The sequence below is a fragment of the Myxocyprinus asiaticus genome, chromosome 33 (assembly GCF_019703515.2).
Source record: "Myxocyprinus asiaticus isolate MX2 ecotype Aquarium Trade chromosome 33, UBuf_Myxa_2, whole genome shotgun sequence".
Classification (NCBI taxonomy): domain Eukaryota; kingdom Metazoa; phylum Chordata; class Actinopteri; order Cypriniformes; family Catostomidae; genus Myxocyprinus; species Myxocyprinus asiaticus.
The window spans coordinates 35,157,480-35,176,768 of NC_059376.1; the positions used below are offsets into that span (position 1 = coordinate 35,157,480).

The following is a 19,289-nucleotide window of genomic DNA, read 5'->3' on the forward strand; positions in this document are numbered from 1 at the left end:
TTTTCTATCAGAAAGACTCGATCAATGGAATTAATGCGAATGAAAAGATACTTGAAAATAAATACTTGAAAAGATATCATTTGGCATAAGGCCCATCCCACACTGCCGATGCTTGCTTGAACCATCAGATCCTGCTGGAGATGATGAAGGCAGGGGAGCGGATCAACCCCCACCCAGGACGGGACCTAAACTGGTGGTGATGGGGTGGGGTGGGGTGAAAACAAGTATGCGAACAATGAGAGGCAGCTGAGCAGGCTTATAAAGCGGAGGCTGTATTGTGATTGGATGAGATGCCTGATGGAATGAATCCAGATATCTTCCTGGTAGAACTACGCATTTTCGTGGCTCCTTTTTGTATCACGGCAGTTTCCTACTGAAGTGAACAATAGAGGTGCTACAACAATGAATTTAATTCCCTTTCACACAAATCACCAGTAAAACTGCAGATTATCAGTTCATAAACACATACTTTTCACCCTGTTCCTCACACAATGCTATCTTATGACATCTAAACACTTACTAGAGTGCATGACTTGCAAGGCGATACATTTTAACATTTGCATTGCAGAATCAACTTAAAACCAAAGAGCAAGTACAAGTCCCGAAGAGCACGCAAGTTGACACATGAGCCAAAAGTGCCATAGATGCACCACAATATTGCATTTTTCATGTCACACTTTGCTTTTTATTATATTATTGATTAGGTTTAGGTGTAAGGTTTAGGGTAGGGAGGAAGGTTTTGTTGATTATGTCATTTTGCATAAATGCTGCCACAGTTTCATGTCTATGATTTGCCAATAACAGCAAGTCTACAAAAGTCAGAGATTTCTATATGAAATCAAACATTACTAATCAAATTTTTCCAAGACCAAATTGTCTGAGCTACATTATGCTATCCACATTATTTTCAGAGCTCTACAGTCCTGTCAACAATAGTCTCATTTGTGTATATTTTTGTTTCTCCAAAGGAATTTCAGTAGAAACATCAGAAACAAAGTTTATATTTAATGTAGCACCACTAAAAACTGTTACGTTTCCTGAGTTATGAAAGAGCAACATCGGAGCAATAAAATTGCCTGAATCCATTAACCCACTGTGAGCACAAGGAACAGTGGGTGTATGTTGATGAGCAGTTTATACACAACAAATGCGGCTGATATTAAGGCAAATATGATCAGAAGTGGGTAGAGTAGCCAAAAACTGTACTCAAGTAAAAGTACAATTACTTAAAAAAAAAAAAATTACTCAAGTAGAAGTACTAACATAAATAATTACTTGAGTAAGAGTAAAAAAGTATCCAATTAAAAGAGTTCTCAAGTAATGACTAACTCGTTACTTTCACAAATGACAATAGACGTTAACTCCACTATATTCCATTACATAATACACATTTAACATGTATTACAGAATTATTATTATTATTAATGGAAATTCTGTCATCATTCACCATCATGTTGTTCCAAACCCGTATGACTTTCTTTCTTCCATGCAACACGAAGTTAATATTAGACAGAATAGAGTCACTATTTACCTTCAGATCATTTATTTTTCTTCTATATTTTGAAAGTGAATGGTGAGCGAGACTGTCAGTCCCTAACATTCTGTCTCACATATTTATGTTCCACATAATGCAAAGCATCACACTGGTTTGGAACAACATGAGGGAAGGGAAATGATGACAGAATATTAAATTATGGTTGAGCTATCACTTTAAAGGGGTAGTTTACTCAAAAATGAAAATTCTCTCATCATTTACTCACACTCATGCCATCCCAGATGTGTATGATTTCCTTTCTTCTGCAGAACACAAATTAAGATTTTTAGAACAATATTTTAGCTCTGTAGGACAAAAAGTTGATGCTCCAAAAAGCACATAAAGGCAGCATAAAATTAATCCATAAGACTCCAGTAGTTAAATCCATATCTTCTGAAGTGATATGATAGGTGTGGGTGAGAAACAGATCAATATTTGTAATTTTTTGCTAGACAGCAGGGGGCGATATGCAGAGAATGTGCATCACCAAAAACACAGGAAGAAGAATGTGAAGGTGATCTGTTTCTCTGTTTCTCATCCACACCTATCACATTGCTTCTGAAGATACTGATTTAACCACTGGAGTCTTATGGATTACTTTTATGCTGATTTATGTGATTTTGATTAGCTTTAAAATGTTGCCACCCATACATTTGCATTGTATGGACCTACAGAGCTGAGACATTCTTCTAAAAATCTTCATTTGAGTTCAGCAGATGAAAGAAAGTCACACACACATCTGGGGTGGTATGAGGGTGAGTAAATAATGAGAACTTTAATTTTTGGGTGAACTATCCCTTTAAGGGCTCTTGTCAGATCTGGATGGATTTGTCAATAAGAGAGGTTTGGAAACATTTCTAGTAATTATTTCGGTGAAAACTTGAAAATGTCCCACAGGGACATTATATATAATGCTGAAATATAAACCAAAGCAAGATCATGCTTTATTAATGCCTTCTTTTGCTATTTCATAGCTTTTAAAGTCCTGCATGGATTCTTATTTCAGTGTAGTTACAGTTTTCAGAGTCAAAAGTATTTAGATCATTAGTTCTGTACAGCAGTACCGCCGCTCTCTAAGCGCAGAGTACGCAGCCTGTGTAGGGCAGCAACCCCAGTCGTGGAACACTTGCTGTGTCTGAAACCGCCCCCATCCACTATATAGTGCACTATTTCGAGTGTCTGTCATTTTGTAGGATTGCCTGAGCCACTCGTTCCCTACTTTTGTTCACTCATTATTACCCACAATTAACTCTAATTTACAGCCCAGTTACAGAATCACCCTGAAAATGACCATCACATAACACAGAAAAGCCCGCGTTAGGATTAGAGCCAAAACTTACTTCAGCGTGCTGCCTTGAATTGAAGCTGTGATTTTAATCTTGAAATAGCCGCTTGTCTTGGTGTTAAATGAAGGCACTGCAGGACAAAACTATTCTTTTTTTTCACTGTGCGGAGCAAAGAAAGTGTTTCACTTTAAGCATCTGATGCGGCAAGCACTGATGACTTGAGTGACATTCTATGACAGCAGCACGTGCAGCTGTGTGAACTTTTGCTCTGGTAAAAGTCCCATTCAATAATCTCTCAATAAATTACACATTAATTAAAATTAAACCCAGTAATGTAACGACAGGAACGCCACCCATTGTAAAGATGTAAAAGTAAAAAAATGTCATTAGAAATTTACTTCAGTGAGAGTAAGTACCCACTTTTAAACCTACTCTGAACGTATTTTTCCCCCCCAAAAGTTACTCAAGTAAATGTAATGGAGTAAATGTAGCACATTACTACCCACCTCTGAGTATTATTCCATTAGTGATTAGAATAGAACCTTAGAATAGAACCTACTGAAATTTTTCACCACACACCCAGTGCAATTTTTTTCTATGACTTTCATGCAATGTCACCTTAGAATGGACCAAGAACTACATCAACAATCCCCCTGGAGCAAACTGAGGTTTGCTCAAGGGCACAATGGTTATGGTCAAGCAACTCCATTACCAGCCAAAGCCTTAACTACACCATACCAACACAATGCATGTAACATCAAGAAGCTCAGCTCTAAATTCCATTTAACGCAGTGATCCCCAAAATAAACATGCTTTCACAAATCACCACCTAAAAGCATGTGCATTAAACTGCTAACAGCTCCAAGCTCTATCTGTACAGAAATTACCATAGCTTTATATACTCGACATTATTATTATTTTTTTTTTAAATCAGTTGTTGCTCAGATGTGCTACGATTTCCTGCAAGTTTGTGCAGTAAAAGAAGGCATGATGGTTAATGTATAAAAGAATTAGAACAAAAATGAAAATTCTGTCATCATTTACTTACTCTCATATGTTTCCAAACCTGCATGACTTTCTTCTGTGGTACAAAAAAAGATTTTGAAGAAGAGTGCTCTTTAAAGGAATGTTCTGGGTTCAATACAAGCTCAATCGATAGCATTTGTGGCATAATGTTGATTACCACAAAAAAAAAAAAATGTTTATTTCGACTTGTTCCTCTTTTTTTTTTTTTTTGAAAGAAAAGAAGGCACTTACAATGGAAGTGAATAGGAGCCAATTTTTGAATGTTAAAATACTCTCAGTTTCATAAGTATAGCCAGAAGCATACAGGATATGTACTGTATGTAAACATGATTTTAGTGTGATTTAATCACTTACTAACCTTTTCTGTGTAAAGTTATAGCCATTTTTACAACTTCGTTACCATGGCAATGTAATGTTAACAAACCCTAAAACCATAAAATGACAGTAAAAATTACAATTTAAACAACTTTACAGCTTAAATAATACATTAGTTTTAACATAAGAAATAATGTAAGTGCTTTTATAATATGATAAGCTTCACATTTCTTTCTTTAAACCCTCCAAAAATTGTCCCCATTCACTTCCCTTGTTAGTGCTTCACTATAACCTCGATTTTTGCTTTTTTTTAAAGAAAAGGAGGAACAACTCGAAATAACTTTTTGTGGTAATCATCATTATGCCTCAAATGCTGTCGACTGAGCTTAACTTGTGTTGAATCCAGAACATTCCTTTAAGTATACTTTTAAGGTGCTTGGAGCATGACAGCCCTAGTCATTGTATGCTTTAGTTGTAGAGAAAAGGGCAGTGTGAACATTCTTCAAAATACCTTCTTTAGTGTTCCAGGAAAGAAAGTCATACAGGTTTGAAACCACATGAGGGTGAGTAAATGATGACAGAATGTCCATTTTTGGGTGAACTATTCCTTTAAGAATCAGCGCAAGTAACTGGAAGGTTGTGGGTGGCCATTACCATTGTCACCCCAGGTATCTCCAGAGTGATAGTCCATATTATAAGTACATTTTTTATAAATCCAGAAACACATTTCACCTGACTCTATTTTATCCTAAATTTCATCTTGAATATGTACAGGCATTCTGTTTGGAATTACTATTGTGTTTGCTAAAGATTTAGCAGTTTTGATAGAGGTATAGTCTAACCAATAAACCATTTGTGAACTGAGGATACCAAACATGTCAGGGAAGCAACCAGCTACCTAGCTCACTACATAAATAGGTGGACAGATAAAGGGAGAGATGAAAAGAGAGAGATGTAGAGAGAGTCAGTCAGGGAGGACAGGAGAGGAAACATCATTTATCTCTTCTCCCTCAGGTGAAAGGCAGACACCTTCTCACATACTCTACTTCGCAGAGGAGAGAGAGAGGACGGGAGGCTTCCCCTGGCTCACCTCCCCTCTTACAGTACACTTCTATCAGGAAGACTCGAAGACTTGAGTGAAATTTAAGATGACATTTATTTGATGAATATAAAACAGAAATGTAATGTCTCTCTTTGGCGTAAGCCCCGTCTGGCAGTCCGAAGGAGTTGTACTCTGAACCATCAAATCCTGCCGGAGATAGGAGGCAGGGGCAAGGAGCCTACCCCCGTGCAGGACGGGACTCGACTGGTGGTGGTGGGGTGGTGGAGGTTGACGCGTTAGCACACTGAAACAGCAATGTGATAGATTGTGAGCAAATTTATAAAGCAATGGCTTCCATGTGATTGGCTAGGAGTTACCTAGCTAATGGTGCGATGATGTACAGCTGCTAGTCTTCCTGCTAGAATTACGCTGCACTTACATATCCAAACACACAGCTCTCCAACATATACCACAATCAGCCACAACATTAAAACCACATGCCTAATATTGTGTAGGTCCCCCTCGAGCCACTAAAACACCATCAACCTGCATCTCAGAATAGCACTGAGATGATATTCTTCGCACCACAATTGTACAGAGCGGTTATCTGAGTTACAGTAGACTTTGTCAGTTCGAACCAGTCAGGCCATTATCTGATGACCTCTCTCAACAACAAGGTGTTTCCATCCGCAGAACTGCCGCTCACTGGATGTATTTTGTTTTTGGCACCATTCTGAATAAATTCTAGAGACTATTGTGTGTGAAAATCCCAGGAGAAATACTCAAACTAGCCCATCTGGCACCAACAATCATCCATGTGATTATCTAATCAGCCAATCGTGTGGCAGTAGTGCAGTGCATAAATCATGCAGATACGGGTCAGGAGTTTCAGTTAATGTTCACATCAACCATCAGAATGGGGAAAAAAAATTGATCTCAGTGATTTGGACCGTGGCATGTTTGTTGGTGCCAAATAACCGCTCTGTACAATTGTGGTAAGAAGAATATCATCTTGAGATTCGGGTTGGTGCTGTTTTGGCAGCACGAGGGAGACTTACACAATGTTAGGCAGGTGGTTTTAATGTTGTGGCTGATCGGTATATATATATATATATATATATATATATATATATATATATATATATATGTGCAAAATACAGTTTTCTGACTGGTAAGAAATAATTATGGCCAGTAAATTCTCACAATTCAACCAACATTGGCAGGTATGACATAAAGTGCATTTTGGACCCTGCTTTTATAAATTGGTTTTAGTGGAACTAAATAAACCTGTACTCACTCCCACAACATAACATAGACACACTTCAAATACCCTCACACACACGCAACCCCCAAACTTGGCAATTACTCTCCACCAACTCATTTAGCAAATCAGTGTTAAATCAAAGCACCGCTCAGGCTATGAAGAACCCAAACACGATTTCCCAAACCACAGCCTGTCTCTCTCGCTGGCTCTCCTGACAGAGTGACTTCACGTCATTCATTGCCTGAAGAACATGTTGCTTCTCTGCATATTTTATTCCCCTTTATTTTCTGCTCTCTGCACTGCTGCATTCAAAGCTGGATGCAGCCAGCCTTGGCTATCCTCTCTCTAGCCCCCTGAGGATGCTCGGCAAATGAAAAACAAACTTCAACTGCAACAGACATAAGGAAAAAATACATACAATAAATTAAATAGTGCCAATAGAGAAAGTAGCTGGTGGGTCTTGCATGAGGAAAAGCTGTATAGCCTAAAACAACCACAACAGATTTAGGGCACATCCACACTAATCTGTTTGAAACCTCCATTTTCAGTTTCCTAACTTCATAGTTTTCCAAAGTATGCGGTAATAAAAAGCGTTTTCAAAAGTCTACGTTTTTGGTGGAGGAAAATGCTGTTCCAGTGAGGATAAAGGGTGTAAACAACAAAATCAGTGCATTTTCAAACAAAAAATGTTCTATTGTTAATTTACTAGAAATGTATTAGAAAATTACTGATGCATTGCCATGTGTCACGTCTATGTGTGTTTTTGTTCATGTTTTGTTTTCATGTCTTTTATTTTGAAATTAATTTGCTTCCTGTTTCTTGTCATGTGGTTTGCTGTTTCCCTCATGTTTCATGTGTCTTGTTTAAGGCTGCAACTAATGATTATTTTGATAATCGAATAAATCGAACTATTATTAGACCGATTATTTGACTAATCGGCGATTATTGCAACGATTAATCATTAGCGCGACTATTCAGCTTGTGCCTCGACTTAAAAGGTTGTATTAAACGTGCTTACTAACAATAGAGGACAAAATCATCTTTTAGAAATACCTCTAAATGACATTCACTGAATTAAAAGGGAAAAAAATACTGCAAATTCACTGCAAAAAAAAAAAAAATCCAATTGTTATCAATTTTTTTTGTGTTGTTTTCCATTTAAAATGATCTAAAAATCCTTAATAAAGATACATTTACTTGAGAAGCAACACAGAAGATATTTTGACTTGCTTTAAGAGAATGTATCTTAAATATCAAAGTGTATTTTGTATATAAGTGTATTTTTTCACTTGTTCATTCTTCAGCCAGTGCAGTAAAGACAAATATACTTATGTTCAAGATACATTCTCTGAAAGCAAGTCTAAATATCTTATATGTTGCTTCTCAGGCAAATGCATCTTATTTTAAGGATTTCTAGATATTTTAAAATATTTAAATATTAAATATTATATTCAACATTCTCCAATCAAAAACAAATTCTTCGGCAGTATAGCTCCTAAATTAAATGTACGTAATGAGTTTCAGATATTTATATTGGAAAACAAACCAAAAAAGACCAATCAAATACTTTTTTTCATTGTATAATGGGCTAAGACTACACCCTCTCATCTTTTTGTTCGCTTGATTTCGATTTATCTTTAACTCACAAAAAACAAACTCCCTCTTCTTAATAGAGCTCAAATCACCTATTTTCTGCACGATAAGATACACACCGTGACATATATTATGATTCACTATGTCATCACGTTATAATCTAGCTGCAGCAGATGTGGACTGTGAACAGTGTTTTTTTCCTCTCCGCAATCAAGCGCGAGCTGAAGTGCTGCTCTCGCGTGCCAACATTAGCCTTTCAAATGATCTCATGTTACATTAAATGAGATCAATCGACTATTTGACAATGGAAATTTTTGCCGACAATTTTTTTATTGTCGACGTTGTCGATAACGTCGACTAAACGTTTCAGCCCTAGTCTTGTTCTTATTGGTTCTTGGTTTATTAGTCTTGTCTTTTCATTGGCTCATGTTTACTAGTTTTGTTATCTTGTTTATCAGTTCAATTCTGTCATTGGTCCTTATGTTATTAGTTCTGTCTTGTCATTGAATGCCACTGAATGCTTTGTATTTAAGCCCTCTTGTTTGCCTTTTGTCTTTGTCGAGTATTGTGATTGTATTATCCAGTAAAGTTGTGTCATAGTCTTTGGTTTTGTTAGTCAAGTTCAGTCAAGTCAAGTCAAGTCATAGTCTAGTTCTGTCAGGTTCATGTTTAGGTTCTGTTTTGTTTCTTTCACATTTTTTGGATCCACTTAGTCAATAAACTTCACTTGGGTTCCCACTACATCATTGTCTCTGCTTGCTCTTGTCTCCTGCTCTGCCTTCTCAATGTTACACCATGGTACAGGGATTGTGTCAGAAAGTAATAACATTTGAACTGACTGATTACCATACTTATCTACCATGGTATTTACATCATTAAAAAGTTGGACACATCCCATCGCAATGTCATGTTTTTTGAACATTCTTTTACATACTTTTATACTTTTGTATATCATATAAGTACCATGGTACATGAATATGATGATCATTTAGTACATGATTTTACCATTTGATCCCATCATTTAATGCAATAATTTTTTTTTGTTTTTTTTTTGCATATGTACCATTATAGTGCCATGGTACCATTATTTAAAGTACCTTGTTAGTCCATGTAAATACTATGGTACATAAATATAGCAATCATTCAGTACCATACACATCAAAGTACCATGGCATTACCATCTGACACAATCATTTACAACCATCAAAACAACCTTGAGCTGAACACGCTCAAAACGGTGGAGATGATTGTGGACTTTAGGAGGAACACCCCAACACTGACCCCCCTCACCATTCTAAACAGCACTGTGGCAGCAATGGAGTCATTCAGGTTCCTGGGCAATACCATCTCACAGGACCTGAAGTGGGAGACACACATTGACTCCACTGTGAAAAAGGCCCTGCAGAGGTTGTACTTCCTTCACCAGCTGAGGAAGTTCAACCTGCCACAGGTGCTGCTGATACAGTTCTACTCAGCAGTCATTGAGTCTGTCCTCTGCACTTCAATAACTGTCTGGTTTCAGTAGTTCATATGTTAATGTAATCTTGTGTTGAAGGAGTAAACATATTTGGCTTGCTGTCCATATACTGGAGGGCTCAGAGCTCGAGACTCGACTCCTGATTACCCCCCCGGACTTTACTTATTTAGATAATGGATCTAGAGAATAGGCGGAGATGGGGTGGAGGTGGGATGTCAGGAGAGTTGTCACAGGAAGCAGGTAAGCAGCGGCTTATATACTCCTGCTCGTGGGCTGTGATTTGTCAGATTAAAATTAACATGCTCCTCCCGAACCTCTGTTAATTTACTCCATTTGTTTCAGCTATAAAATCAGACATCAGAAGACTACACAGGACAGTTCGGACTGCTGAGAGGATTATTGGTTGTTGAGAGTGAGTAAATGATGCAAGAGTAAAGGCTGATTTATACTTCTGCGTCGAACCTACAGCATAGGCTCCATGTAGAGGCCAACGCGTTGGTTTGCATTTATAGTTCTACTTTGGCATGTCTGCTTCGACACACAGTTACATTTTTGAAGTGGTGCACGTCAGGCTGCGGCGTAGGCTATGCCTTAACCACCGTAGCTATGCATAGCCTACGGCATAGGTTCGACGCACAAGTATAAATCAGCCTTTACTGTTATGAAGTGAACTGTCCCTTTAAATTCATGGGACAAAAAACATGGTACCCTGGACAAGAAAGACCAGACCAGAGTTAACCATAAAGAAGAATTACTGGAAGCGATCTGGTTTTGCCCTTCAAGCATTCATTAAATAAAAAAATTAAAAAATAGCTAATTACCCCTGCTCACATAACATCTTTGCCAGCAAAAGCATATGGTTTCACCTGTCTCTCTCTGTCTTTGCCAAATCAGTGCTATTGCATCTTCTTTTAAATATTTCATCCTCATCCACTTCTCTTTTCCCCCCATTCTCTCTCTCTCTCTCTCTCTCTCTCTCTCTCTCCCCATCTGGCCCAGGGCAGTGTGATTCCCCAAGCAGCAGCTTGGGAGAGTATGTGTGACTCAGATATCTCATTCTCCATGCTGTGTGATGATGACACACACTCACACACTCGACTAAGAAGGGGCCACTCTCCAGACCCACAATCTCTCCCTCTCTTTCTGTCTTTCATTTTCTTCTGCTTCCTGCACTTCTGCTTTATGGGATTCTAATAGATGTCTCTGCATAAGAGGAAGTGCATTAGCAGATTGCATGCAGTGACATATGAAAACATGCAATGTGTGTAAAAGGACAAAAGGAGAGTATGGTAATTGGGTTCTTTTTATGCCTGGAGGATCCAAAATTAAAGGGACAGTTCACCTAAAAAGGAAAATTCTGTCATCATTTACTCACCCTCATGTTGTTCCCAAATCCTTATGACTTTCTTATGTGGAACACAAAAGGAGATGCTAAGTAGAAAGCTAGTGTCAGTCACCATTCACTTTCAATGCATCTTTTTTCCATAAAGTGAAAGTGAATGGTGACAGGCTGTCATTCTGTCTAACATCTCCTTCCGAGTTCTACGAAAGAAAGAAAATTATGTGGGGTTGGAACAATGTGAGGGTGAATAAATGATGACAGACTTTTCATTTTTAGGTGAACTATCCCTTTAATCAGGGCTCGGGCAAATAAGCCACCGAAAGTTACAAAAATGCCCCAGGTATTTAAAAGTGAGGGGAAAAAAATACCCGTGTTAAATTTGTCTATTTTTTTAATCCGTTATCTGTTTAAGTTTAAGGGTTTATTTAGTATCGTTTTAGTGCCTCTGCAGACACTATAGTGACCTGTATCTGTCAGATTTGCAATCTATATTCATTGTCTTACAGGCAAGTGTTCCCTTAAAAACAGTGTTGTATAAAGTATCCATTTGTCATACTTGAGTAAAAGATACCTTCATGGAAATTGACTCAAGTAAAACTTAAAGTAGCTCATGAGAAAACAACTTAAGTAAAAGTATTAAAGTAACTGATATTAAATTTACTTAAGTATCAAAAGTACAGGTAAATTGCATAAATTACGGAACAGTTTATTAAACCCATGGCAACTTATTCGATTGGTGGTGCTCAACATTTACTCACCCTCATGCCATCCCAGATGTGTATGACTTTCTTTCATCTGCAGAACGCAAACAAAGATTTTAGAAGAATATTTCAACTCTGTAAGTTAATTCAATGCAAGTGAATGGTGGCCAGACATTTCAAGCTACAAAAATCACATTAAGGGAGCATAAAGTTATCCATACTACCACAGTGGTATGTCTTCTGAAGCAATTCAGTTGGTTTTGGGTGAAAACAACCAAACTGTAACTCATTTTCACTGTATATCTTGCCATTGCAATCTCTAGGCACGATCATGATTTCAAGCTTGATTTCATTTTCTAGTGCTTGACGTATGCGCAAAGCCCTAGGTGGCACTATGGGAAGTGTAATCGAACTTGAAATCCTGATCGCCAAGAAGACTGCTAATATCAAAATTCATAGTTGAAAAAGGAGTTATATTTTGGTCTATTCTCACCCAAAAAACAATTTCATCCATACAGAAGACATTGATGAAACCACTGGAGTCTTATGGATTACTCTTATGCTGCATTTATGTGCTTTTTGGAGCTTTAAAAGGTCTGACCACCATTCACTTACATTTAATTTGACCTACATAAGTGATATTCTTCTGAAAAATTTTTTTGTTTGTGTTCTGCAGAAAAAAGAAAGAAAAAGTCATACACATCTTGGATCGAATGAGGGTGAGAAAATTATTAGAGAATTTTCATTTTTAAACAAACCATCCCTTTAATTCAAGTCACATCAGAATGATCATAAATATGGGATTATGGGGCCAATAAGCAACCACCCAGCAACCACCCAGAACACCCTGTCAACTGCAAAGCAATGGGCAAAAAAACACAGAAAACAACTTAGCAACAGCATAGTAACAACCTGGCAACCACATACTGTAGCATTGCGCCAAAACACACAGCAAAGATCACCTTGATAACTGCATAGCATGCCCTAGCAACCATCCAGAAAACCCTAATTACCACATACTGTAGCATCAATGTGCTACAAAGCAACTTTAGCAATCACCAGAAAACTAGTTTTGCTTCGGCAAAGACCATTCACATATTCATAAAATATAAAAATAAATATTGTTGCACATTTTCATGAGCGCTGGTAATTATTTATACACATTATATCTTGTTTAAATGTAAAATGTAAACGCATGTGATTGACTTATCTGTTTATTGCTCTGGATGTGCAAGATTAGTGACTTTGAGAACTCTGATTTTACATTATGCCTTGAAATTCTGATCTGCTCCTAAATTGGGAAGTTGCGAATCTTAAATGTAAAATGTAAACGCATGTGATTGACTTTTATATGAACAGGTCTCCTGGAAAGGCGGGGGACTGATCACACATAACTTCGTTATTTCACAGCTTTCACAATGTTTAAGTCTAAACTTATACATTTAATTAATCGGGGGGGGGGGGTAACATAATTCACACGAGCAGTTTCTTGTCTTCCCCAGCGGAGACAGACGACACGTAATATGGCGCACACTTCACTTGTGATTTTGATTCAGATTCATGATTCACAAAACGAATCATTCAGACACCTTTTTGAATCTTTTTGTTCAGTTCAAAGGAATCAAATTTAAAAGATTCGACTCAAATGATTCTTTCAATGAATCACACATCACTATCGCCGATCTGCATGCATTTTTGCACATACTGCTGTTATTTTTTTGCGGTGTTCAGTCGCAAAAATAACGAAAGGGTCTGGAGAAATTTATCGGAGTAAAAGTATCAATTTTCTCTTCAAAATGTAGTAAAGTGAAAGTAAAAGTCCAAAGAAATATTTATACTCAAGTAAAATATTAAAAACTGTACTTAAGTACAGTAACAAAGTATTTGTACTTCGTTACTATACACCGCAGCTTAAAAATACTGTGGCATCAGATGGTAATACAGTTATACAGGTGCATCTCAAAAAATGTGAATATCGTGGAAAAGTTAATTTTTTGCCATAGTTTAATTCAGAAAGTGGAACTTTCATATATTCTAGATTCATTACACATAAAGTGAAATATTTCAAGCCTTTTTTTGTTTTAATCTTGATGATTATGGCTTACAGCTCATGGAAATAAAAAAATCCAGTATCTCAAAATATTAGAATAAAGAATTTATAATACAGAAATGTTGACCTGAGAAGAGCTCTAATCATCTAATTAACTCAAAACACCTGCAAAGGTTTCCTGAGTCTTTAATCTCTCAGTCTGGTTCAGTACACATAACCACAATCATGGGGAAGACTGCTGACTTGACAGTTGACCAGAAGACACTCATTGACATCCTCCACAAGGAGGGAAAGCCACAGAAGGTCATTGCTGAAAGGGCTGGCTGTTCGCAGAGTGCTGTATCAAAGCATATTCATGGAAAGTTGGCCAGCCTTGAGAGGATTGTCAAGCAAAGCCGATTCAAGAACTTGGGGGAGCTTCACAAGGAGTGGACTGAGGCTGGAGTCAAGAGCCACCATGCACAGACGTGTCCAGGAAATGGACTACAAGTGTTGCATTCCTAGTGTCAAGCCACTCCTGAACCAGAGACAATGTCTGAAGCATCTTACCTGGGCTAAGGAGAAAAAAAACTGGACCGTTGCTCAGTGGTCCAAAGTCCTCTTTTCAGATGAAAGTAAATTTTGCATTTCATTCGGAAATCAAGATCCCAGAGTCTGAAGGAAGAGTGGAGAGGCGCAGAATCCAAGTTACTTGAAGTCCAGTGTGAAGTTTCCACAGTCAATGATGATTTGGGGTGCCATGTCATATGCTGGTGTTGGTCTGCTATGTTTTCTCAAGTCGAGAGTCAATGCAGCCATCTACCAGGAGATTTTAAAGCACTTCATGCTTCCATCTGCTGACAAGCTTTATGGTGATGCTGATTTCCTTTTCCAGCAGGACTTGGCACCTGCCCACAGTGCCAAAACTACTAGTAACTGGTTTGCTGACAATGGTATTACTGTGCTTGATTGGCCAGCCATGGGGTATTGAGGAAAATGAGAGACACCAGACCCAACAATACAGACGGGCTTCCATAACACCTCAGCAGTGCCACAGGCTGATTGCCTCCATGCCACGCCGCATTGATGCAGTAATTCATGCAAAAGGAGCCCCGACCAAGTATTGAGTGCATAAATTAACATACTTTTCAGAAGGTTTCTTCTGAAAAAAAAATATATATATTTTATAAATTCTTTATTCTAATATTTTGAGATACTGGATTTTTGATTTCCATGAGCTGTAAGCCATAATCATCAAGATTAAAACAAAAAAAGGCTTGAAATATTTCACTTTATGTGTAATGAATCTAGAATATATGAAAGTTCCACTTTTTGAATTCAATTACAGAAAACTATTCTAATTTTTTGAGATTAACCTGTATATATAAACTCAGCAAAAAAATAAATGTCCTCTCACTTTCAACTGCTTTTATTTTCAGCAAACTTCACGTGTAAATATTTGTTTGAACATAAAAAGATTCAACAACTAAGACATAAACGGAACAAGTTTCACAGACATGTGACTAACAGAAATGGAATAATGTGTCCCTGAACAAAGGGGGGGTCAAAAGTAACAGTCAGTATCTGGTGTGGCCACCAGCTGCATTAAGTACTTCAGTGCATCTCCTCCTCATGGACTGCACCAGATTTGCCCGTTCTTGCTGTGAGATGTTAACCCTCTCTTCCACCAAGGCACTTACAAGTTCCCAGACATTTCTGGGGGGAATGGCCCAAGCCCTCATCTTCCGAAACAACAGGTCCCAGACGTGCTCAATAGGATTGAGATCCGGGCTCTTCGCTGGCCATGGCAGAACACTGACATTCCTGTCTTGCAGGTGTTGTTACATGTGGTGTGCCACTGCGAGAACGATCAGCTGTCCTTCCTGTCTCCCTGTAGCGCTGTCTTAGGCGTCTCACAGTACGGACATTGCAATTTATTGCCCTGGCCACATCTGCAGTCCTCATACCTCCATGCAGCATGCCTAAAGCACGTTCACGCAGATTAGCAGGGACCCTGGGCATCTTTCTTTCTGGTGTTTTTCAGTCAGTAGAAATGTCTCTTTAGTGTCCTAAGTTTTTAAAACTGTGACTTTAATTGCCAACCGTCTGTAAGCTGTTAGTGTCTTAATGACTGTTCCACAGGTACATGTTCATTAATTGTTTATGGTTCACTGAACAAGCATGGAAAACATTGTTTAAACCCTTTACAATAAAGATCTGTAAAGTTATTTGGATTTTTTACAAAATTATCTTTAAAATACAGTGTCCTGAAAAAGGGAGTTTATATATCAAACCAGAACCAGAAATACTCAAACCAGCCCTTCTAGCACAACAATCATGCCAAGCTCCAAATCACTAAGATACAATTTTTCCCCCATCTGAAGCTCCTGATCCATATCTGTGTGATTTTATGCACTGCACTGCTGCCACATGATTGGCTGATTAGATAATCACATGGATGATTGTTGGTGCCAGACGAGCTGGTTTGAGTGTTTCTGTAACTGCTGATCTCCTGGGATTTTCACACACATCAGTCTCTAGAATTTACTCTGAATGGTGTCAAAAACAAAAAACATCCAGTGAGTGGCAGATCTGTGGATGGAAATGCCTTGTTGATGAGAGAGGTCAACAGAGAATGGCCAGACTTGTTCGAACTGACAAAGTCTACAGTGACTCAGATAACCGCTCTGTACAATTGTGGTGAGAAGAATAGCATCTCAGAATACTATTCTGAGATTCGGGTTGGCGCTGTTTTGACAGCACAAGGGGGACCTAAACAATATTAGGTAGGCGGTTTTAATGTTGTGGCTGTGTGTTTATATATATATTTATATATATATACGTACTACCCCAATTCCGAAAAAGTTGGGACAGTATGAAAAATACTAATAAAAACAAAAAGGAGTGATTTGTAAATTATATTCACCATTTGCTATATTGAAAGCATTACAACTAAACATTATATGATGTTTTACCTTCATTTTTTTTTTTTTTAATGTCCAGTAATTTCAAATAAGATGATTGCAACACACTCCAAAAAAGTTGGGACAGTCGAGTGTTTACCACTGCGAAACATCACCATTTCTTCTAATAACACTTATTACGCATTTAGGCACTGAAGACACAATTTTGTTAAGTTTAAAAAGTGGAATTTTCCCCCATTCATCCATTATGCAAGTCTTTAGCTGCACAATTGTTCGGGGTCTTCATTGCCGTATTGTTTGCTTCATAATGCGCCACACATTCTCAATTAGAGATGGTCAGCACTGCAGGCAGGCCAATCTAGCACCCGCACTCTCTGCTTATTCGGCCAGTATGTAGTTTGATGTTGTCCTGCTGAAAATTCCAGTACATCCCTGGAAAAGACGGTGCTGGATGGCAGTATATGCTGCTCCAAAATTTTTTACATATCTGTCTGCATTAATGGTGCCCTCACAAATGTGCGAGTTACCCATGCCATCGGCACTGACACACACCTGGCCCATACAAACACTGGCTTTTGGACCTGATGCTGATAACAGCTTGGATGGTCCTTTTCCTCTTTGGCCCGGAGAACACGATGGCTGTGTTGTTCAAAAACTATATGAAATGTGGACTCATCGAACCAAAAAATTTTTAGTGTTCTAATTTCCATCTATGATGACACCAAGCCCAGAGAAGTCGGCAGTGCTTTTGGACAGTGATGATGTAGGGCTTTGCATAGTAAAGTCTTAACTTTCATCTGTGGATGCAGCAGCGAATGGTGTTGACTAACAAAGGCTTACTAAAGTAATCCCAAGCCCATGTTCATGATATCCATTACAAATGAATGCCATTTTTTAAGACAGTGATTTCTGAGGGATCAGAGATCACATGCATTCCGAAATGGTTTTCGTCTTGCCCTTTACGCACCGTAGAGGGTGAGATGCCCAAAATCCTTCCAATTTAACACCTTATCCTTGAGTAATCATGCTAAATACCTAATTTGGTACTAGAAAATCACTTGCCATTATATCAAACCCAGTTGAAAGCTATTTGGTTCATTAAATGAAGCTTAACATTGTCTTTGTGTTTGAGTTGCCACAGTATGCAATAGACTGGCAGGTCTTAAGGTCAATATTAGGTCAAAAATGATAAAAAAGAAACAGCTTTCTCTAGAATCTCTTCAGTCAATCATTGTTTTGAGGAATGAAGGCTATACAATGCTTGAAATTGCCAAAAAACTGAAGATTTCACTACTGTAGGTGTACAATACAGTCTTCAAAGACAAAGGACAACTGGTTCTAACAAGGACAGAAAGAGATGTGGAAGGACCATATGTACAACTAAACAAGAGGATAAGTACATCAGAGTCTCTAGTTTGAGAAATAGATGCCTCACATGTCCTCTGCTGACAGCTTAATTGAATTCTACCCGCTCAACGCCAGTTTCATGTACAACAGTAAAGAGAAGACTCAGGGGTGCAGGCCTTATGGAAAGAATTGCAAAGAAAAAGCCACTTTTGAAACAGAAAAACAAAAAGAAAATGTTAAATTAATAAATTCTCTCATCATTTACTTGCCCTCATGCCATCCTAGATATGTATGACATTCTGTTTTCTTCAGAACACAAACAAAGTTTTTTTAGAAAAATATTTCAGCTCTGTTGGTCCATTCAGTGCAAATTAATGGTGGCCAGAATTTTGAATTTCCAAAAAGCACATAAAGGCAGCATAAAAGTCACACCTACACATTTCGTATTGCTTCTTAAGACATGGATTTAACCACCGAAGTCGTATAGATTACTTTTATGCTGCCTTTATGTACTTTTTGGAGCTTCCTGTCCACCACTGACTTGGACCAGCAGAGCTGATGTTTTCTTTTAAAAATCTTCATCTGTGTTCTGCAGAAAAAAGAAAGCCATACACATCTGGGATGGTATGAGAGTAAATAATGAGGGAATTTTCATTTTTGGGTGAACTAACCCTTTAAGCAAATTATGACAGAATTATCACTTTTGTGCAATTAACACTTAAAGTATGTAAGATGAAAATATTTTCAAAACCTTTTCACAACTTAAAAAAAAAAAAATAAAAAAAAAAAAAAGTTTCTATAACATACAGTAGTTGTGCTAGCAGGGTAATTGATTCAGTTGAAGTATATGACATAAATGGTGCAGCATGCCCACGTATGTGTTCTGTATGTGTGGCATCTGTCTGATGGAGGGCGTACGGCATACACTTCCATCACCTCCGGCTCACACACCTTTTAAAAGCTTGGAGGTGTCTGTAACCCTTGTGGTCGATAATTACCAGGCTGGCGCATGGGAGCGTACGCAAGATGTGACGTTTCTTACTTTCTCTCTCTCTGCATCTCGTTTATACACGCTTCTCTGTTGACGTGAGTCGTATAACAATCCGCACTGTTTCCATGACAACCACCTGCTGCTGTCCCCCTCATCTGTCTCTCTCTTTTTCCATCTCTCCCTCCCTTCCAGCACTCAAAGCTGTGTTGGTATTCCAAGGTCAAAGAGGGTCATGAGGTGACAGACAGAGAGATAGTGGCAGAGATTTGGATGAAAGAGAGAGACTGTAAGAGGACAATGAATAGTAAAAACCACTGGAGACAGGACAGGACAAGTCACTTCTGGTGTCTCAGTCATCTCAGGTCTTCCTGTCTGTGCTTGCCCTGCTTTAAACAGATTAGAGTGCCGTGTCTTCATT

The 19,289-nt window shown here is 38.2% G+C and overlaps 1 protein-coding gene across 2 annotated transcripts in view; it reads right to left on the bottom strand.

Moving 5' to 3' along the window:
* Window positions 1-19,289, bottom strand: part of LOC127423797 (double C2-like domain-containing protein beta) — a 63,161-nt gene that overhangs the window by 33,790 nt on the left and 10,082 nt on the right. The gene's annotated exons all lie outside the window — the stretch shown is intronic.